The sequence below is a fragment of the Balaenoptera physalus genome (assembly GCF_965194825.1).
Source record: "Balaenoptera physalus genome assembly, chromosome: 2".
NCBI classification, from domain to species: domain Eukaryota; kingdom Metazoa; phylum Chordata; class Mammalia; order Artiodactyla; family Balaenopteridae; genus Balaenoptera; species Balaenoptera physalus.
Window position 1 is genome coordinate 107,441,231 of NC_138883.1, and position 22,244 is coordinate 107,463,474.

The 22,244-nt window shown below is 45.0% G+C and overlaps 1 protein-coding gene across 7 annotated transcripts in view; it reads left to right on the forward strand.

Annotated features, from left to right (window-relative positions):
* The window catches only part of TLN2 (talin 2), a 447,219-nt gene that overhangs the window by 81,796 nt on the left and 343,179 nt on the right, over window positions 1-22,244 (forward strand). For 5 of the 7 annotated variants that reach the window (XM_082444638.1, XM_082444643.1, XM_082444642.1 and 2 more), the window contains exon 2: window positions 2,496-2,585. The gene's annotated coding sequence lies outside the window, so the exon portion shown is untranslated. Of the gene's footprint in view, window positions 1-2,495; window positions 2,586-10,485; window positions 10,633-22,244 lie in introns of those variants that run through there. The other 2 variants (XM_082444639.1, XM_082444640.1) reach the window with 2 other exon arrangements.

The following is a 22,244-nucleotide window of genomic DNA, read 5'->3' on the forward strand; positions in this document are numbered from 1 at the left end:
CTGGAGGTCCTTGTCACTGACCTGAATCTCTCTGTAAGGAAGATTGCTTTACTCCGTGACATACATAGAGAAGAATATGTGAAATGTATGGGAATAGTTTGAACATCTGGGAAGCGAACAACCAGGCTAAGAAATCAACATTACGAATATCTTAAATGTCTTAGACGTTCCCCCATCGCCTCAGAGTTTGTGATAAGCATCTCAATTTTTCATTTTAACTGAGCCTTGGTACCTATGTATGCGTTCCTAAACAATGCAGATGTTTGATATCTTTTTCGTTTTGAAAAGCTGAGTACCAAGCACAAACACAGCTTTGGGAAAGGTCCCTGTTGAAACTGGCGAAGGCTCCCAGGCGCAGCCTGGGGCTCTAGAACAGTTATTAACATTGCTGGCTGCAGAGTCATACTCTGCACCATAAGAGCTACATGAAGCCAATTTTCTCCTTGGTCCTTGCCCTTGTGTATCTCTTTGTAAATGGCATTGCCACTCACAACCCTCTTCACCAAGGGCTTGTAGAAAGTTCAGAGAGAAAGATAAAAAGGGACTCCTTATATTAATTAAGCCAGGGTCCTTAACCAGAGGTACAGAGAGATTTCAGGGGACTCTGAACCCTCTGAAACTGAATCTATTATGTTCTTCTGGGGGAGAGGGTCCATCATATTTCCAGAGGGGTTTATGGACCCTCCTTCCCTGTAAGGATAAGGAAAAATGTGGCCAATATGGTAGGTTGTGTTTTTTTGTTTATTTTTTAAAATGAATCCTGGGACTGTTAAATTCCTTGAAATGTGTGTGAGTCCCCTTGTGTGCAAGTCTGCGCTGGCTTTTTACCTGTGAGCATGCCTAACTTTGGAAAGGGAAAGTTGTGCCCTGGACTGTCCAGGGCAGAATCCTTGACCATTCTGTGGGTGGCCTAGCAGGCTTTGCATTTTCTCTGAAATCTGCATCTTTTACTCTTGACCCAGAGTAACTGAAATGCTAAAACGGGGGAAAAAAACTGGAATGGTTGCTGTAGTTTCAAAACAAATGACCTCACTGCCTAAATTCCACTTCATGCAAAAGAAACCCTAACTTTTCCCCCTTATAAATAATCATGGACCTTTGGGGAAACAGATCCAAATACCCATTTAGCACGGGTGGGGGCAGATTTGTCACTGCTGAAGGAAACTCCCTAGAAACAGAATATGACTATTGTTACACCAACTTTGTAGTTACTTCCTAAGAGATGGCAATTTAAATTTATCATGACTGACATTCACTTCTTCAAAGTAGGTGAGTAATTATGCTTTGTATAAGCTGACTTAACGGGAGGTACTTTCAGCTTGTTCCAGCAATGTAGGGGAATTTCGGAATTCTCTAGCTGAAGAGTTGAGTCTTATTCCATCTCTGCTCTTTTCATGGATGAGTTGATGGAAGACGTGCAAGGTTAGGTGTGATCTGACCAAGGTTGCATTGATTTGTCAGGGTCAGCTGGAACTAGAACCCCAGGGGAAGAGGTAACTATTTACATGATTATGGCTTAAATATATGATTAGATGACGATTCATTAAAAAAAAAATAATAACCAGAAGGGTCATTTTCTAAAGACTCAGCATTTTGATCATCCATTTCATTTTAACAAAATGACCAATGACAAGTCTTAGCCCCCCTCATCTTTGAAATGTACCACTTCTTGTGGTCCCCAGGCATTTCCCTGGAGGGTTCTGGTCTCTTGGGTCTGTAAACCTGATGTATGGAAAAGGTGCTTTTGTTTTGGTTCTGTGCTGTTTATGTCTCATAAATTCAGAATTTTTAGGTCTTGAGGTTTTTCTCCACAGTTTTTAGATTTTTCTTCTTGTGCTCAAATGTGAACAGTCCTGAGGTTTTTTCTTTCTCTCTCTCTTTTTCTTTTGTCTTTGAAGAAAACCAGGAGTTTCAGTTTGGCTCTTCAAAGTCCTTGGGGATTAAGGAGAGAGAACTAGGGGAACGATTAAGATTTGTCTCTTCTCCTCTGTTAAGAGCCAGAATGAATAAGAATAACATTTATTTAGAACCTGAGTTTCTTGAAGGAAGGTAATTTACAGGTAAACTTAAGCTGTTTATAGACTTGATTCTGGCATTCCTTTCCTGGACTCGCCATTACATGCTGCTGATTTTGGACAAGGCCTGTCTTTTCTGAGTCTTGGCTTTTCTCATCTGTAAAGGGAGGGGTTGGGCCTGATTATCTCCAAGGGCGCTTTGCAGCCGTACGTCTGGACTCCACACTGGGGGCTTTGCAGAGAGGCTGTTCTGGAGCTGCTGCTGGTGACATGGTGCTTCTCCCGACATTGTGGGCAGAGGAGTTGCCATCTGTGTCAATACACAGTGCTCTGAGACCACTGGCTCTGCGTGGCGTTTTCCTTTTCTGCTCTCTTTAGAATCTGAAGCCCGTCGGTGTCATTCAGTGCTGGGACAATGTTGCTTCCCTGCTCACGTGGCCACCTGCACTGACTCGTGTCATTTGTCTCTTTTTTTGCCAGTGCGCTGCTGCAGGGTAACATCTGGACTGGGCTCCCGGACCCTTGGATGTTCGGCTGCCCGCAAGTTCCTGGATCGACTTGGCAAAAACAGTGAGTAATCTCCATGTTTCAACTTTGGAATCCGAGGGCTGGAGGGGTAGTGGCTAGGGAACAAAGTCTAGCTGATGGACCACCTCCCTCTGCAGACCTCCTTTGGCACGCCCACCTTCAGGAGCCTTAGAGATGGCAGCTGTGACTCCAGACACAGCCTTTCTGCCCCAACGGTCATATGGTCGGGGGCCTTCTGAATCTGCCTCCTGAGAGCTGCTTTGTTCCACCACCAGAGCCCAACTTACCAGTCTTGATTCTCTATCCCCGCTGGCCTACAGGCCGAGACTCTTTATGGTGGCAAGTGCAGGTGCTGAACTGCGCGGCTGACATCCTCTTCCCCAGGGTGTGTCTCCTCATCCATCACACCTGAGCCTCACACCGCCCCTGGTGCGAACCCCTTTTATTTTATATTTTATTTATTTTTTTGGCTGCACCACGCGGCTTGCGGGATCTTCCCCGACCAGGGATTGAACCTGGGCCACCACGGTGAAAGCCCGGAATCCTAACCCCTAGGCCACCAGGGAAGTCTGCAAACCCCTTTTAGAGAGGCCTCCTCTGACCACCTCGTTATAGACTCCTTCTCCCCACCCCCAGGTGTTCTGTCTCTTTCTCTCTCAGGCCCTTGCTTGCACCTTTCTTTGCACTTAACACAGGATAGGCCTCTTCAGTCACTCGGTAGACCACCCATTCATCCGTTCATTCATTCAACAAATATTGATTATCTACTATGTGCCAGTGGCTAAGGTTGGCACAGTCTGTGCTCTCATGGAACTTCCATGAAGAAAGAAAAAGACCAAGTGAAAACCTAAGTAAATGATCACAGTTCTGTCTGGGTAGACTTCTTTGTTCTAAATACTCTCAAGCACTGGCACCTGGGGATCTAGTTAAACTGCAGACCCTGATGGGGTTGGTCTGGGTGGGGCCTGCGAGTCTGTGCTTCTGTCAAGGTCCAGGTTGATGCCGAAGCTGCTGGTTTGTAGCTCACACTTGGAGAAGTAAGGTCTAAGGATCCCGATGCCCATGAGACTTGTCCTCGAGTGTGACTCTTGGCGAACTGCCTGAGGTGTGTGCCTGTAGAGCCCCCAGAGACCCGGCGGGAGTTTGTCTGGTACGTCTGTCTCCCTCAGCCGTGGGAGGCTGAGTGGTTTGAAATACGAGCCCGACCAGAGAGTATGGGAGCCTGTTACCCTCCCCAGTGTCTGTGAGCTTGTACCTTGTTATTGTGTGTTGCGGTGTTGTCAATGAAATCCTCCCTTAAATATGATGCTTTTCAGATTCTTGAGGTGGAATCCTGTGAGGTCTCCGCAGTGTGCCTGTTTTGAAGTCAGCATTTCTGAAAATACTGAGGCTGTTTCTTGTTTTTAAGAGCGGACTGCCTCAGCTGGGCTAATGTGGCACTTTAAGTGCGTTGTTGAGAAGCAAGACTATATTGGAAGCAGAGAACTGACCACAGAAAGAGCAGGCAGAGCGAGGGTTCGAGGGGCTGGCAGGGGGTGCTTAGGGCACTGCTGCCAAAGGGGGCGTCTTGAGTCCAGCTGGTGAATTGGCCCCTGGGGTGTTCTCTCAAGATGCCGGTGTGGTGTTGCCGGCTCAGCACTGCTGTACTGCCACAGTCAAGCCTTTCGGAAGTCATGTTTAGTTTTTACAAGGAGCCAGATTGATTCTCCACTAGTTAATAGTTCTAGTGGCCATTTATGGAGCACTTACGATATACTAGGTTTTGGGCAAAGCACTTGGCACATGGCCTGGTGCCTTTAACCTTCCCGATGGCTCACGAGGCAGGTAGTCACCTTTTTACAGAGGACAGGATTGAGGTCAGGGGTGATGAACTTGCCTGGGGTCACACAGCAAGTAGGCTCAGGATCCGGCCTGGTCTGTCGGCCTTTGGGCAGGGCCTTTTCTCCTCTTGCTTTTACCACCTGGATCATGACTAGAAAGGATTTTACTACTGGTGGCAAGAATGGTTTGCTGATTATTTGTGTTACTTTTCTTCCGTCTTGCCCTCATCATACCCCTGGGTATGGTGCTTCCCTGTGTGTCATCTTTAAAGTATTGCTTCTGTAGCACTTTCTTCCCTTGAGTTAGAGGAGGAGCTTGGCCAGTGTGGGGCAGAAATGAACAGGGAAGAGAAGGGTACATTTTGGAGGCCGACTTTTCGCCCCACCCTTGCTGGCTTCTGCCAGCCTCCCTGGGGACAGGTCTCTAGGGGCCCTGCAATGGCTGCCTGTGACCCCGAGAGTCAGGGCTACAACTTAGTCCTTGATGGTTCACAGCTGGAGGCAGAAGGTGAGGAGTAGTCAGGTTGATGGCATTGTTTTTGAAGACCATTTTCTGGCCACTTTATGGGATACCTGTATCTGACCATTTCCAAATAACCTTGTTCAGCTCAGGGTTATTTTGTCTACTCTGTGTAAGATACACAATTCTAGAGCTTTATGGATTTTAAGTTTTGAATTAGGTTCCTTGATTTTGGTTTCATATATATGCTGAGTGCGTGTATATACTGAGCCACTCACCAAATGCAGAATTAATTTGAATCCATATAACTAGGCTTCCGAGGCAAGGTGTGCACTCTGATTCTCATGTTTTAGGCAACGCAGGAACCGTAGTATTAGGCTTGTGTTGCAAACTCTGTGTTACTAAGTCCGTGTGCATCCCTCCCCACTGGAGCGGTAGGGTGGGCCCACCCATGGAAACATGGAATTGGATCTTAAAAGCAGCGCCTTTTCACTTCTTTAGGCTTTTGCATCCAGAGTTAAGGATCTGGAGCTGGTGGGAACTGGATTCACCTCCCAGATCCGTAGTGAGTAAACTTGTGCCCCTATATGTTTACCTGGGCCTCAATTTCTCATACAGGCACCAATGTCTAGTGGGTTCTGTTTTCTGGGCCTGATTCCTCAACAGTGAAAGGAAGGAGGTGACTTTTACTTGGCAGGGAGAACGGTTTTAGATATGATGTTCCTGGAGCACTGTGTACTCATCCTGGCCGTTCGGTCTTCAAGGACTGGCTGAAGTGCCCCTTTCCCCCCGTGTCTGGCTGCATTCCCTCCAGTTGAGCTCTTTGCCCATGTCTGAAGCCAATTTCTTGGTCTGTAAAAATGAGCCCCTTGAGCACAGGGATTATGCTTCATCCAGCCTGTATCCCGGGGCCCAGAGCTCAGCCTTGGGCTCAATAAACATTTGTTAAATGAACCCAACAGTGTAATTTCCTTCTTCCATTGGCTTCTCTAAAGCCAGTGTATCAGAAGAGCAGTGACTTAATAAGTACTGCTGATGAATCCCTGAGCAAACAGGGTGGTGCTAACAGTGGTCAAATGGGTCTCTGGTAATTACAGGCCTTCGCAGGTAAACACAACGGTAGGTGTTTCCTTGCCTTTTGTGGACTTCAGAAGGCCTCCTCTCTGGGGTCTCCAATTGTTTTCAGTAATGGGAGAGAGCAAACGGGGTGGAAGAGGTTGAATGTGTGTCTTAAAAAAGTACTCTCCTGTAACAGCTTTTGTTTGTAAAGTAAAAGTATATTTTAAAGAGATACAATGTTACAAGACTAACTTTGCAACCTGTTGATATTAAAGAAGAAAAGGAAAAGATGTATAAGAAGGGAAGAGAGTAGCTTCCCCCACAGAGTCTTTGCCAGTCAAAGTGTCCAGCCTTTTGGGCCTGTGTTTCATGCTATAGGGTTACCAGACTTGGGACTGTCTCCCCTGATTGTGAATTTTTCTTTTTAAAGTACATCTGGTACAATGTGACAAATTTTAGGATGCCAGGGGATGGAGATGCAGGCCCCTCCCCGCTTCAAATGCAGGGATAAACAGTATTCGGATACTTTGTGATTTGCCATCCTTGCTTCTTGCCTCTGCTTCAATGCAGGAGTCTGTCAATCCCTGTCATTCAAACCATCCCAGCCTTAGAGCCACTATTGCTCACAGGGCACTTGGGGTTGGCGGGCACAGAAGGATTTTGCCTGCAACCTATGGCTGAGTACCCCTATCCAGCAAACCGGGATGTTCTAATCCATTGTATTACCTTGTCTGAAATTGTGGGTCCATGGTGACATCCGATCCCAACCCTTTTTCTCATTTGGGACCCTCAGAGGCATGTTTCTCTTTATTAAAAAAAGAGAAGCCTAAAAAGCAAGGTTTCTAATTAAAGGAATGACTGACTGGGGATTTGGCAGTTTTTACACCTTTTCCCTCCTCACAGACAGAGCTCTTACCTGGTTTAAGAACAGTAAAGGATACTGTTGACATCGTTTAGTTTTTGTGAGAAGGGACAATATTTTCAAGGTGGTAGCAGGACTCTCTATAATATACTCATGACCCTTTGTGTGTGAGAAAGCATATTTTTTAAAAACAAAATTAATATCGTGTAATAATGTTCTGTGTAATGTATTTTAAAAACTAACATCGTGGACATTGATCCCCTGCTAAAAAGAAATCTATCCCATATTGAAAGACCGCATATTATTTCTTTCTGTTAATTGTTACATACTTTTTACATGAAGAGTTAAGTTGTATGACCTTTCATCCTCCTGTTGCTGGCTGGGCTTCTTACCTTCCCTCTCCCCACTTTTTTTCTTTTGGGTAATATCACAATGAGCATTTTTGTAACATTTATTTGTAGACCATATGGGCACTTCTGTAGAATTTTGAGGTCAGAAGATATGCACCTTTAAAAATTCACCTTTATTTATTTATTTATTTATTTGAACCCGGGAAGCTGGCAGTTTATTTTAAACAAGTTAAGATTTGGAGTCACAAGTCCCAGTCCTGCCTCAAACAATTTGTACTTGACGTTTCTGGGCACCATATGTCTTTCAAGTAAATGAGCTTCTGAGGTAACAGAGAAGCAATAGAGAAAACCAAGCATAAAAATTCACCTTTTAAGAAGATGATATACTTAGGTTCCCAATGACCTAAGGGCTGTCACTAGTACAGAATGTTGTTAATCTCAAATTTTTGTCATTTTGAAAGCTAAATATATAGAAGACTCCCAAAAAAATACGGCCATGGCAGGTCTGGGAGTTCATAGGGCTTCAAACAAAGTCTAACTAGCAGGAGTTGCCAGGATGTCCTCTCTGGTTCTGGGTTTCAGCCTTCGAGGCCTCGTCTCTGGACTTACCCTGTCCTCTCCGCGGGCTCCTTTTCTCTGCATCCCTCCCATTCTTGATTATGCCCAGTGGTGCCGAGTGTTGATAGATGGCTCGGGAGCATGTGTTCAAGCACGTAGGAGAGGGAAGATGTGGGTCAGGCTGGAGGGGGCTTCTTGCTGCCCAGGCAGCTGTGGCCTCACTTCCTTCTCCAGTTCCCCACCTCTGTTCCTGCTCAGAGGGAAGCTCCTTGGTACTCTTACTGTCGATGGCCGTGCCGGGCTGTCTGCAGCTGGGGTCTCCCAGGCACCCAGAATTGCTCTGTGACATTTCAGAGGCACATTTCTCCAACGCAGTCATGGTTCCTCTTTGTCATTCAGCAGGCATCTGTGGCAGATCTTGTATTTAACAGGAGTGGATGATGACAGGATGATAAAAGGCCGATAAAATTCCCTGTAGGTGAGCTTTGCTGGTCTTCCCACCCTAGAACAGGCTTCTTCCTTTTGTATAGCAGCCGGCACCCTGTCTGGCTGATTCCTGCACCCTGGTGCTTAGGACAGACTCCCTTTTGGGCCAGAACCATTTCCAGTACAAGTCCCTGGTACCTAAATGCTCTTTGCTTTAGAGGTGATGCTCTCTACCTCTGGATAGCTCTCCTGGGCAGCCCACCTGGTGGGCTTCAGTTTTGAGTAGATGCAACAAAGATCGTCAAAAGGAATGACAGCTCTTTTCTCCTGGGTCTGTCTTGGTTGGCTTTGACCTCTTGCCCCTGGAACTGCACCTGCACGGGGCACACACACTCTCCAGCTGTTGATAGAAGGAAGAAGTGGAAGCTCCAAATAGTCTCTGCTCAAAAACCTACCATCTTAACAGCCACGAGCCTCGGCACGGGCCTTACTAGTGAGACTGAATCATAGTTAGGACAGTAGCTGTTTTCCCCAGATGTTTTTTTCAATGGAAATATTTCAGTGGTAAACAAAATACCCTCACACGTCCTCCTGAGAGCAGAGGCAGTCAGTTAAGTAGCTCCCATGATGTAGCTGGAGCGCATCACTGCACCCATGGATTACATTTGGCGGTGGTGTGTCCTTCGGCCAGCTGCATGGCTCCCAGGAGATGGAAGGGGCAGTTGCGTGGGGAAGATGTTAGGGAGGAGGGCAGGGGGTGATCCTTGTGCAGCAGCTGAATTTCCAGGGCTGGGTTTGGGCTTTGCTGCCTTGAGGTCACAGTCCACCTGCTGCTGCTTGGACCTGCAGTGGTGAGCATGACTCAGAAATCTGGAAGGGGGCCGTGGTGACCTCACTGCTGGATCCGAGGCAGCGCGAAAGCCCTCCGGGGTGGGCGTGGTTGCTGGAGGAGCCTTCACTGATGAAGTGGATGTGATGTAGATGCTGGTATTCTGGATCACTGGGGTTTGCCAATTACTTAGTAACTCGGGAGACATTTTTATTACTAAAAAAAGAAAGAGCTGTGGTGGCAAAGTACTGTCCAAAACAAGGGCGGATGATACTAAATGAGTTCAGTCTGACATGGAGGTCGTTGGTTTTGTGAATTACTTACCTTTAGAGATCTCATGGTCCAGGGCCAAGCTTTTTCCAGGGGTGCCCCAGGGGCTTCTAGGAGTTTAAGAGGTGGACCGTAGGCTCCACTAATCCCACTTCTCAGAAAGGATGAAAACCCACTCATTTCCAGATGAGGGAAATAAGGTCTGAATTAGTTTTCTATTGCCACTGACACAAATGACCGCAAACACAGTGACTTAAAATACCATAAATCTGTTTTATCTTATGATTCTGTAGATGAGAAGCCTGATACGAGTCTCAGGGAGCTAGAATCAACGGCTCTGTTCCTTCTGGGGGCTCTAGAGGAGAATCCATCTCTTTGCCTTTTCCAGGTTCTAGAGGCCACCCGCTTTCCTTGGCTGGTTTCCTCCATCTTCAAATCCAGCTACATTGTAATCTCCCTCTGACCACAGCTGGGAAAGGTTCTCTGCTTTTAAGGACCTTTTTGTTTTTTCCATTGGACCCACCTGGATAATCCAGGCAAACTCTCCATCTCGAGATCCTTAAATTAATCCCACATGCAAAGTCCATTTTACCATGTAATGTAGCATATGCATAGGTTCTGGAGATGAGGACATAGACAACTTTGGGTACCATTAATCTCTCTACACGCAGGTCAGACGAGTGTGGTAATTTATCAGGTTTGCATGGAGGTTAGTGGCAGAAGTCAGCCCAAGGATCCAGGTTTCCTGACTGGTCAGGGCCCAAGTCTTTTCCTTCCCACCGTTTGCCACATTGCATTATGCCTGGCAGAGGTTGAGTGGTCTCTGTCACAGGCTGTACTCTTCACTGCAGGCAGTCTGTCCCTGGATAAGAGGCGGTGGGCATGAGGAGAACAGAAGGAGCCACCCTTTCCTATTGGGAAACGGGGCAGCCGCATGGGAGCAAGGGGTGGGTGGCTGTGCTCTCCCTGTTACCTTTGTGGGTAGGAATTCGTGGGGACTCTTAATCCCGTTGTGTTGGTAGTCTGTTCTTGTCAAGGCTTCTGTGCCAAGGAACAGAGACACAGGTGAGGTGGCTAAAATGAAGCAGGTGCGGTCTGTGGAGCTGTTCAATACGGCTGCTGGCTGCCGCCAACCTTTACTGAGGACTTGGTGCGTGCCTGAGAGGTACCCACCAGTGCACTCGTTCATGCTCTGGGATGTTTCTGTCCAGTGCCACCACATTCCTCCTTATCACAGACCAGATCTGCTCCTCTGTCCACACTTCCTATGGAGACCTCATACCTGAAGCTTCCCTCTGTTCTGCTCAGCGCCTCACAGCTTCCTGGCTCAGTCTGTGTGTCTCAATTTCTGATTCCTGGGAGATGAATCTGAAGGGCTGAGCTCAGCCAGGTGTTGACTTGGAGGTGGAAGAGGGGCACGGTCACCTGGGTCTGTGGGTGAGTAGATGGTGACAGGTGAGTTTACTATGCAGTGGGGGCCTTGCCTTATTCAGCCGATGTTACTGTGCAAATGCTTTGCAAGTTGAATTTGAATTCGTTTTAAAAGACTTTATTTTAAAATAATCTCGAACATACAGAAAAGTTGCCGGAATACAAAGAACTCCTATATAGCCTAAGCTTAATTCATCAATTATGAATATTTTGCCACATTTGCTTTATCGTTCTCCATTGCATATTATCTTTTTTGAACCATTTGGAAGTTACACACATCATGCCACTTGACCCCTAAATAGCTTCAGCATGTCTTTCCTAAGAACAAGGACATTCCTCTTTGTAATTCCAGTTTAATTAGTAAAAACAGGACATATGACATTGACTTACTATTATTGAATATACAATTCATACCCAAATTTTGCCACTTATGACAGTAACGTCCTGTACAGCCATTCTTCCCCTGACCTAGGACTCAATCCAGGATCATGCACATTTTATTCAGTTGTCACGTCTCTGTCATCCCCTTTAACTGGGAATGGTCCCTCTGCCTTTTTTCTTTTTTTGTCTCTGATGACATTGGCTTATACGCTTAAAAAATGTCCGGTACTTCCTAGCAATTTCGATTTGTATGATAATTCCTCACTAGGAGATTCCTCATGATTGGATGAGTTTCTGTCAGAATGCTTATAAATGATGTTTTGCATCTTTCTGGGTGTATCACATCAGGAAGTGCATGATGTCATTTTGTCCCCACACTGGTGACCTTAGCTTTGACCCTTTGGTTAATGTGGTGTTGAGCTTGTATAACTTAATCTACGTGTCGCAGAGGAGGTGAGCATTTAAAGAGGACCACCTCCTCCTTTAAAGTTACGTCTGGTTTGCAAGTGCTTTTTGTACATGGGACTTTCCTGAAGCGGGCACCCTTGTTCTCTTCAGGGTGTGCTCCTGAATGTAGGTGGAAGGGCTGATGTCCTCAGAGCCCACGGAGAGGAACAACTTGCCTGAGGTAGGAACAGAGCGTCATCTCTGCCCTTGTGGCAAGAGTAAGGTCTACCCTGGAGACAGAAGTACAAGAGCCTGTGAACACTGAGGTCCCTTTGACTACATCTGGCTGTCCTGGCTGCCTCCTAATTATCTAGGAGCAGAAAAGACAGATGAGGATATGGAGAAATCTCTTCTCTGTATGTGCTTGCCAGTTCTCTAAATGCAAAAGATGATTGTCCAGGCTGCTGTCACTGCATTTCTCTTTTGACAGTCTCTTCTCTTCTGACATTGAGCTGCTTGGGTTTGGTCAGCTTGCATGATGTTTGCATATCGGGCGTGAAAGCTCCAGGACTGATTATGGGATTCCTAAGACCTAGATGGTTGCTCCTGGACCATTATGGGATTATGGGATTCCTTTGTAGATGTGATTCTCAAGACTCAGGACGCTGCCATATGGGAAAGATGTGCTGTTTAGAGCTCTGGACATTTTCAGTTTGATTGTGGCCAGTATTACCTTGATTTAAGCTTCTCAAACTTGTACTTTATGAACTGTTTCATATTGGACATTTGACCTTGCTGACCCCTAGAACTGTTGTTCCCGCTTCTTATTAGGAAGCAAACAACATGACCACATGCAATCTATTTTAGGGACAGTAAAATGAAATAAAAAATAGGGGAAAGGTACTTTTAAAAAGGAAATATAATAAATGATCACAAATACTCATGAGTAACAGTACATCTTGACTCTCCTACCTAGTATGCTGCTAAAATTTGGGGGGAACATATACAGGGGTATGACACAGCCCCTGACCTCAAGGATGTGGCCTTTCTTTTAAAGGGAGTGTTATAAAGATTAAACTGATTTGTGGATTCATTTTTTTTCTCAAATAGTGTTTTGATTTGTTCTGGGTAGTTGTAATGCCTGAACTTATTTGTGGGGTTATCTCTGCATGACTTGGGACACATTTGTCCATGTCATCAGAGGAATTGTGACGGCAGGCTTTCACCACATCCCAGAGACAGCTGGTTGGAAAAATAAATATGTCTGGCCATATATTCCCAGAGGTTGTGCTTATGCCTGAATTTAAGTAAAAATTATAGGCAGCCTTAGGACAACTAGATTTGGAGACATTCCATCTTCCCCAAAAGAATGTTAATAATGTAATTCCTTATCCTGTGCCTTGGTATCAGCAAAAACTTCTTAGAGTTGTGTATGTTCTTAAGTTTTAAAGACACTGATAGATGTCATTTGCTTTTCTACCTATGGAGTTTTTGCTTGAGGAAGGGGCTTTGGCCAGGTATGCATCACCTTTTTCACACTAAGTCCTCTGCGGCTGATACTGAAATGCTAGATAAATGTGGTCTGGTGGTGGTCGTGTTGGGGAATAGGTGTTGGGGAGAGTATGGGAAGGGAAGCTGAGGTTGACGGACGAGGACTAAGCTGTCCAGGAAATGTGAAGAGTAAGGTTTTGAGAAGAGCTAGAACGAATTAAAACTAACATGCTGAAAAAGCAGTGGTGCCTCATTTACTTTGGTATCTTCCTCCAGGAAGGAGGAGTTCAGTATGAGCAAGTTAGCTAAATAATGGACGTTTCCCCCAGTTACAGGCCAAACTATTCTGTTTTTCTTGCAAATGTCTGAAGTACATTACAAACTTTCCCTCTTAAGAAGTAGTAGATAAGTATCATAATTTTATCTTTTTCCCCTTGTGACTCGGAATTCTGCGCTGACTTCAAATACTAGCTACTCTACAGCCTGTTAGGGTACGTGGGTTGCTCCCCTCTCTCTGATATGTCGTCTCTCATTTGACCATCTTCCTCAGGAACCCCTGTCTCTGCACTGTTCTGATAGTACCATGGCTTCAGGCAGGACTGAAAGGACCCAGGATGTACCCAGTAACCAAGGTGGTATCAGTAGATTCTGGCTCCTAGGAACTGCTCTCTTCCGTGACCTCAATCAAGCACATGGGCTTAGCGATGGTTTTTAGTTTCTGCTTGGAGGCTTTTTCTCATTGCCCAGGGTTGATGGATGGCTGTTCTGTTCCTGGGTCCTAACTTACAGAGGCATGATGATATGGAGAGGCCAAGGCCATTGAAAGATGATTTTTGTTACGTAAATTTCCTGAGAAGAGGGACCATGCCACATAGGAGGCATCAGGGTAGTCAGGAGGCAGAAGACAGGAGGGAGGAGAAAGCCTTGGCCAGAGCCTTTATCGGGGTTTCCACAGGAAAAGCAAGGCAGGGCAGAGTAAACAGTTTCAAACTGGCTAGTTTGAATAATCCTGGTGGGCTTTGGGCAATAGGGGTGGTCTCTAGGTTCCTGGTACCTGGCCCTTGGTGTGTGAGAGTTGGATAAAGGAAGTGACGGGGGGGATGTAGACTGTGGATTGGTTGGCTTGTATATGAGCCATGCTCCTGGCTGAGACTTCGCTGTCTTCTAAGAAGTGGCCGGCCCTGGGAGAGGGGTGGTCTCCCCCGAGGACTGTAAAGCCCCAAATGCCAGAGCATCAAGAATATGGAAAAGAGGAAAATAGTTCATGTACTTGACCCTGTGATGAACGGATGCCACGTAGACAAATCCAGAACCTAAGACAACACAGTGATAACAGTGGCCTTGTAATAGATGGATCACGGCTGCCAACTGCCCGACTTCCAGATGGCTGTCAGATTACTTTGGGGTCATTGCCACCCTTGGCTTTAACTCTGTAGTGATTGGAGCTTTATGACACCAGGAGCCTCACTTCTCCTTTCTGCTAGAAAGTGGGGTCTCCATCATCAGTTGAGAGTGTATCCTGTGTTCTTGTTCGGGAATGTACTTCAAGGTAGATGAAGCCTCATTTCACGAGGGGGAAATAAATAAATAACCAGCCTCTGAGAATTGGGGTAGGGGAAAGCTGTGTTGGTGGGGAATTTGTTTTCCCTTTAATTTCTGGTATATATGCATATATTTCAATAAATGGCTAAATGTCTAACACATTGTCATTTTATGAGCAAGCTAAGTTATCCAAATGCATCTTTCAACTTTTATTTACTATGTTAAGTAATTGGTGCTATTACAGATACATTAGAAAATTCAGATCAGTAGAAGAAAATAAAATTGCCCTCATAATCCTGCTATCTGGAGATATCCTGTTTTATTTTTTTATCTTACTTCATTTTTTAAATAAATTTATTTATTTATTTATTTTTGGCCACGTTGGGTCTTTGTTGCTGCGCTTAGGCTTTCTCTAGTTGCGGCGAGCGGGGGTTACTCTTCGGTGCACAGGCTTCTCATTGTTGTGGCTTCTCTTTGTTGCAGAGCACAGGCTCTAGGCATGCGGGCTTCAGTAGTTGTGGCTTGCGTGCGCAGTAGTTGTGGCTCGCGGGCTTTAGAGCGCAGGCTCAGTAGTTGTGGCCCACGGGCTCAGTTGCTCCTCCACATGTGAGATTTTCCCGGACCAGGGCTCAAACCCCTGTCCCCTGCACTGGCAGGCGGATTCTTAACCACTGCACCACCAGGGAAGTCCTATCCCTGTTTTAAAAGTAATTAATTCTTCAGTATATAACTTTCCTTTTGTAATTTTTCCCAAACATTTTCCTTCATTGCTTCCAGAAATTTTGAAATTCTAAATTGTGAAATTTCCAAAAATTGTGAAATTCATAAATGAAAATGTGCAAATAAGGTTTTATTTTGCATTGATCTATCCCAAATAATTGCCTTCTGTTATGGTGGAATTCTTGTAATCACAGAGAACTTTGTCAATTCTGAAGTCTGTGATGACCCTTGGCAGGTGATCTGAGGTGGTCCTTTGGAAAGTGCAATAGCCCAGGACGATGTTCTGGCCACCTTCTAACTGTGTTACACTGGAGCACTCAGAGTGCTGGTGCAGCCTTCCTGTTGGGGTGGAAGAAGGATTGGAAATCTGGAAATAACTACTTGCATTTGCCTGTGTTCCCTTCTGCCTTCTTTGGAACACTGGGTTAGGATGTTTGTAGCTGGAGAGCCAGTTAATGGGTATAAATCACGATCTGGGAAGTCTGGTTCCTGAGCAGCTGTTGGCCAGCTGCAGCACTGGTAACTCAGCAAACAGTAAACTTTCATCTGAGAATCTTCACTTGTGACAGAAACGGCAGAGCCACGCTGCCCGACACTTGTCACCCAGATCTGGGTTCAAACGTTGCCTCACCATCTAATGGCTGCGTGAGTGCAGGCCAGTTAGAAAGCTCCTGAGTTTCATTTTCCTCACCTGTAAAATGCTGGTAACCTACCCACCTGGGTAGGGTTGCTGTGAGAAGGGCACTAAACAAGGTAATGCAGGTGAAGCATCTGTCCCCACGCCTGGCCCATAATAATCGTGTAGTAAGTTACTGTCTTCCCATCCTCCCTTGGTATGTTTTTTGTTTTTTTGTTTTAAACAAGTGTAGGATGAATTTGAGCATGTTACTGTCAGGAGTGAATCTGTTCTAAGCTTACCTTACAAAAATTTCTCCCAAATCTACCCAGCGTCGCCCCTCTTACTCTCCCAGGTAATAAGCTGGTCCATCACAAGGTGGGCGAAGTCTAATGTAAGGAAACAGCACTGAACCTCCTTGTCTACAAGAAGAGAGGATGCTGGTGAGGAAGGCTGTTTTTAGATCTGTCTGAATTAGCCCTCCCCACCCCCGTCAGGGTGATGCTGCCATTCCTTTATTGCCAGGAGGACAAATGGTGGGAGGCCAGAGGGAAGCAGACCAGCCCGTAGGTGTCACGGGCACTTTTATCCTCAGTGCTTTTAGCATCTTCAGTTATCCCAGGGGTCCTGAGACCCCTGAGCTGGTGTGTTCCCTCAGAGCTGGGGTGGGCGTGGCCAGGGGGGGGTGCCCGGCCCTGGAGCCTTCATTCAGGGCTGACCCTCCCTAGGGCTGAGGTCCCAGGCTCTTGGCAAAATTGAATTACAGCCTCTGCTTATGGCTGGACCTCAGCTGGCAGGGTCTTGGGGGTTTTAAACAAAAGCATGAGCCTCTCCAGAAGTGGATTAGGGAGATGTCCATTCAAGCAGGGGATTTGTACACGTTAATTCTCAGAGCAGATATCTGACTGTGAAAAGGACCTTGTGACCTTATTTAGAAAAAAGGCTGCACTTTGTTAACCTTTATTCCCGTAAGAAGGAAAAATCATTACATGGCAGAGGTTCAGGCCCCATAGGAGATTTTCTGGATGATTCTCCATTTTAAGAGTTATGCTTCTACAGATAGGATAAAATTCTCAGGAACTTCTGACTGTCCCCACTGCATATTCTTTTTGTTGGGGGAAAAGAATCCATATTTCTTTCCTATGCTAGGCTTTTGTCCCTTCCTTCCCAGTCTTAGCAGATAAGAATTAAAAATTTTTTTTAAAGGAAGAGGAAAAAAGACAAACATTTGAAAAGACATTGCCCTGTCTCCCACTGCTCCCCATCCCCCCACCCCCATGCTTATTCAATACAGGTACGTGGTGAGTAGATTATGAGCAGATTTGCAGAAAGGCGGGTGCACGAGTGATGTGGGCCCCTGACGTTCAGGCAGCTCAGCTCCTCTGAGCCTGCCTCAGATGCCACTCCCTCCTGACGCCTTCCCCAGTCACCCCACCCCCAGCTGGACTCTCCTCCCTCTCTGTTCCTGTAAGGCTGTTGACATCTATTTCCAAGAAGGCAATATGGGGTAAAGGAGAGCGCAGCAACATGGAATTGGAAGACCTGAGTCCAGATGTGGGCTTCACCACCTCCTAACTGCGACTCTGAGTTTCTGAGCCTGAACTTCCTTCACTGCACTTGAATTATACTGTGCCGGCTCGTCTCCCAGCTAGAAAACGGAAGTCCTGGAGGACAGGATGTTGTTCATCCTGTTATTTCCAGACATTTATTTAGTCATTCATTTCTTTATACAATTACCCTCTTAGGACCCAAGAATAGAGAGATGAACATAGTGCATGTGGCACATGGTAGGAATTACAAGCTGCTCCTTCCCCCGCCCCTTCTTTTTCCTTGAGTGACGTGATCCACGTATAGTTGAGGGAGCTTTGGATATTTCTTCCCAGAGCATTAAGTAGAGGGGAGCAGAACATGGTCTGCTTGTTGACCCTGACAACACCACTTCCCTTTTTTTTTTTTTAATTGCATGAGAGATTCTTTAAATTCTGTAGTGCTTTACAGTTTTCCGAAGTTTCACGCACATGATTTCATATAATTGCGTAATAACCCTTCCCCCAATCTCTGCAGTGCACCTTGCCTCCACCACCACTGGTAACCACTAGTTTGTTCTCTGTATCTGTTGGGTCTACTTTTTTGTTTTATTCACTAGTTTGTTATATTTTTTAGATTCCACATATAAGTGATATCATACAGTATTTGTCTTTTTCTGTCTAACTTATTTCATTAGCATAATGCCCTCCAAGTCTATCTATGTTGCCGCAAATGGCAAAATTTCTTTCCTTTTTATGGCTGAGTAGTATTCCATTGTATATATATATACCATGTCTTAAAAATATATATATACACACATTACTTTCCATGTTCTTTTCCATTATGGTTTATCACGGGATATTGAATATAGTTCCCTGTGCTATACAGTACGACCTGTTGTTTATCCATTTTGTATGTAATAGTTTGCATCTGCTAACCCCAAACTCCTAATCCACTTCTCCCCACGACCCCGGCAACCAGAAGTCTGTTCTCTGTGTCTGTGAGTCTGTTTCTGTTTTGTAGATAAGTTCGTTTGTGTCATATTTTAGATTCCACATATAAGTGATATCATATAATATTTGTCTTTCTCTTTCTGACTTACTTCACTTGGTGTGATAATCTCTAGGTCCATCCATGTTGCTGCAAATGGCATTATTTCATTCTCTTTTACGGCTGAGTAGTATTCCATTGTATATATGTACCACATCTTCTTTATCCATTCATATATCGATGGACATTTAGGTTGCTTGCATGTCTTGGCTATTGTGAATAGTGCAGCTATGAATATAGGGGTGCATGCATCTTTTTGGATTATCGTTTTGTCTGGATATATGCCCAGGAGTGGGATTGCTGGATCATAGGGCAAGTCTATTTTTAGTTTTTTGAGGAACCTCCGTACTGTTTTCCATAGTGGCTGCACCAGTTTACATTCTCAGCAGCAGTGTAGGACGGTTCCCTTTTCTCCACATGCTCTCTAGCATTTGTTATTTGTAGACTTAATGATGGCCATTCTGACTGGTGTGAGGTATATACCACATCTTCTTTATTCACTCATCTGTTGATGGACATTTAGGTTGTTTTCAATTTACAATTATCAAGGTATGGAAGCAGTCTTGGAATGCCATTCCCATAGGAGGCTTTCCTACATTTAGTGGTAAAGTGAGACTTCCCAGTTGAAAATTTTCCTGCCCTCTGCCAGGGTAAGTAAGGGTGAGAAGGGGATCAGGGCTTACAACTTTTAATGAGATGCATACAAATCGGGAGCAAGAGGCTGAATGCATGGAGCAGAATTTGAAGTGCCTCCTTAAATAGAAAGTGGACGTAGAGAAATATGAAATGCTGAGGTTTCAGATGGACACAGCTCTATCACCTATTCCACTGGAGAGGGTAAACTATTATTACTTTTCCTTTTTCCAGAAGCCATTTTGTGTGTGAAAGCCCTGAAGGACCACATTCCACTTAATCCCTTTTATTACCAAAATTGTACTTTGCAGTGAGGGGGTGTGTGGCTGGGGAGCCCTTTCAAGATTGGAGCCTGGAGGCATCGGGCTGGTTAATTGCATGTTTGTCTTTTGGCTTCTTTCCAGTCTTTCATCAGGGATGACCCCCTTATCTATAATTTTTAGGTTAAAAAAAAAGTCCTTTTCCTCTTTTGTGTGTTTTATGAAGCTGTTTGATAATGATCTAAGCACTAGCTTTGGAAAACAATTACAGTGGATGAAAAGGGTCAAGATAGATCCTATCAAAGATGTCAGCCCGTGGAGGCTGTGATTCCAGGCATCACCATGGTCAAGTTGACCAGCCTGGCCAGCTTAGCTGGGCCTCCTCTTCCTGACTGACTATCCCTATGGATGTCTTCCACAGCTGCTGGTGTTATCTGTGTACAGAGAGAACTGCCCCATTTCCTGGGGTGAGGTATATGGGAGGCTTACTTCTCAGAAGGTCTACATGACTGTGGTTCACAAGTCTGGTGGTACCTGAGAACCACATGTACAGCTTAGAGAGAAATAACAGGGAACCCCATCTCCTAAGATTCTGGCTCACTAGGTTTCAGATGAGGATTGGAATTTGTCTTGTTCAAGAGTCCCCTGTGTGTCTAGGATGCTCAATCAGGACTAAGCATCTCTGACCCTCCTCACCCTCACTGCTCGGAGTGGGCCATGGGTCCAGCCGCATCTGCATCACCTGGGAGCTTATTAGAAATGCTACTCTCAGCCTCCACCCCACCTTCCAGCATCGGAACCTACTGTTTAACAGGGTCCCCAGGAGATGCTTGTGCATATTAAGGTTTGAGAAGCTCCGCTCCCATATGGTCATGTGATATGATCACAGCTTGATTGTTCCTGGCGATGGAATATTGATTCTATACATTTATGTCTTTAGTTTACCAATGCCTTCCCTCTTGAGGACTGGGCTATGATTTGCATAATCTAATTTTTAAAAATTATGTGAATCACCTCTATGCATTATAACTAAGTTTTAGTTGTTTTGCCTTTTATTGTCGAGTACACACACACACTAATGTTTCATTTAAGTATACTTAACCTGTAAAATGAACTATGTTCTGTAGCCAAAGAAGAAAGATTCTTTGTGCTCTACTTTCATTACTCCTGCCTCTCTTCCCTGTGCTGTGAAGCAGCCTCTGGCTGTTCACATGGAGGTGATTTGCTCCTCCTTTGGGCTATGATTTTCCCCTAGTGTCTGACTATTATTGCACTTGCCTCAGTGTGCTGGAATTTTTGTTTACAAAAATGAGACCCTACTTTTATTCATGGCTGCATCCCCTGTGTCTAGGGCATACCTGATGCATACTAGGGATTCAGTAAAAGTTCATTGGCGGTGTGGGGGGTGAGTGAATGAGTGCCATCGAGGATGGAGGGCTTCTGGTGTACTTGTGAGTGTGGATGGTATTAGTGCCCTTGTGTTTCCTCTCTTGCTCCCTTCCCAAAATGTCTGGGCATCGACAGTGAGGGTTACTTTGTTTTCTATTGGAGATCGTAGTACTTGATTCAAGAAGATTAAACCTATGGAGGTGAAAATTAGGCTCCATGGGTGGATCTTTAATTAGGTTGTTAGGATGGCCGTTTAGAACATCTCCGGGCGACTTGTATGCCTATTGGTGTTTTTCTCAGCTCCTTCTGGAAGTGCCCAGCTATGAATTGATGGTTCCTGCTTCCTTAGACGGGAAGAAATCTGTTTCTAGGTCCAGCTGTATCTTTGGGTTGATGACCTTTGTAAATGGTTCCACAGAGTTCTGTCCTTAAGTTGCAGCCACCTAGAACTCAACTAGCCTTGGGTCACTTAGGGATAGCAAGAGCCTCATTACAGTATGATTTTTTTTCTCCTGAGGATAGTTTTATTCCAAGAGACCCCACAGTCAGCTTAATATAACCTTAAGCTACTAAATTGAGAAGATACATTTATTGTTGAAAATTGTAAGAAAAGGAATGCATCCCGGTATCCTGGTGTCCGTATAAGTTCTTCTTTTGGTGATGGCTTGTGGGTTCTTCTCTGTATTCCACAGCACCTGGCCCCTCTCTGCTGATGCCCGAGAACTGTTGGCCTTTCACTTGCTATTTGAAACTAAGGACGTCCTAAGCTTTGTGTCTTAATTGAGAAATTAAAAGTGTAGAATTTTATACCTGTTGTAAATGTAAGTAAGAATTAGATTTTTGTTTTTAAAGTAAATGGTCTGGTTCTTCTATCTAACCTGAATTTGCTTTTCTTAATGTCTCTTGTGCACATTTATGATTTTGTTTGCATTTTTTCGGCACAGTGGAGCAGCCCCTAGCATCACCCACTGACCTGTGAGATTTATGTTAAGAAGACTGTGTCTTTGAGGTCATTAAAACAGGCTATTTATTTTTTACACCCTCAGTAACTATTTGAAATTTCTTACAAGCTCGTGCACAAACCCTGCGTGGTTGAGGTGAATGAAAGGCGTCTTTGGCTTTCCAAGGAGCTGGGATAATGAGAAGCGGTAATACCGGGTAAAACTACTGTGAAGGGTTAACTATTGAACATGAAACCAGCAAGCCGTCTCAAACAAGCATCCCCCTTTTATCCAGCTTCATTGTGGAATGAGGTATTTCACATTGTGTGAACATTTCAGAGAACAGTTTCTTACAATTGAAAGCTCTTGAACTTAATTCATTTAAAACACTCTGGAAATCTCTCTAAATATTTCTTGTATTTATCTGTTTCAAAGAGTGTGCTAGAACAACGTTTTTCCTGATAATTCAGAATCATCGTCATTTTATAACTACTGTGGTACACCAGTAAGCGATTTGAGTAGAACTGTTGAATCCTGCAAAGCAGGTCCCCAAACCTCTTGTGCAGTTTTAGTGCTGAATCTTTGCGTCTTTTAAGCTCCCTCGTGGTTAGCGCTCACCTCTCTCACTGTCACCGTGCCTGTCCTTTCTTGCCTTCTTAGTGGCTACTTACCGTCTGGCAGAAGGGCCACTTGGCAAGT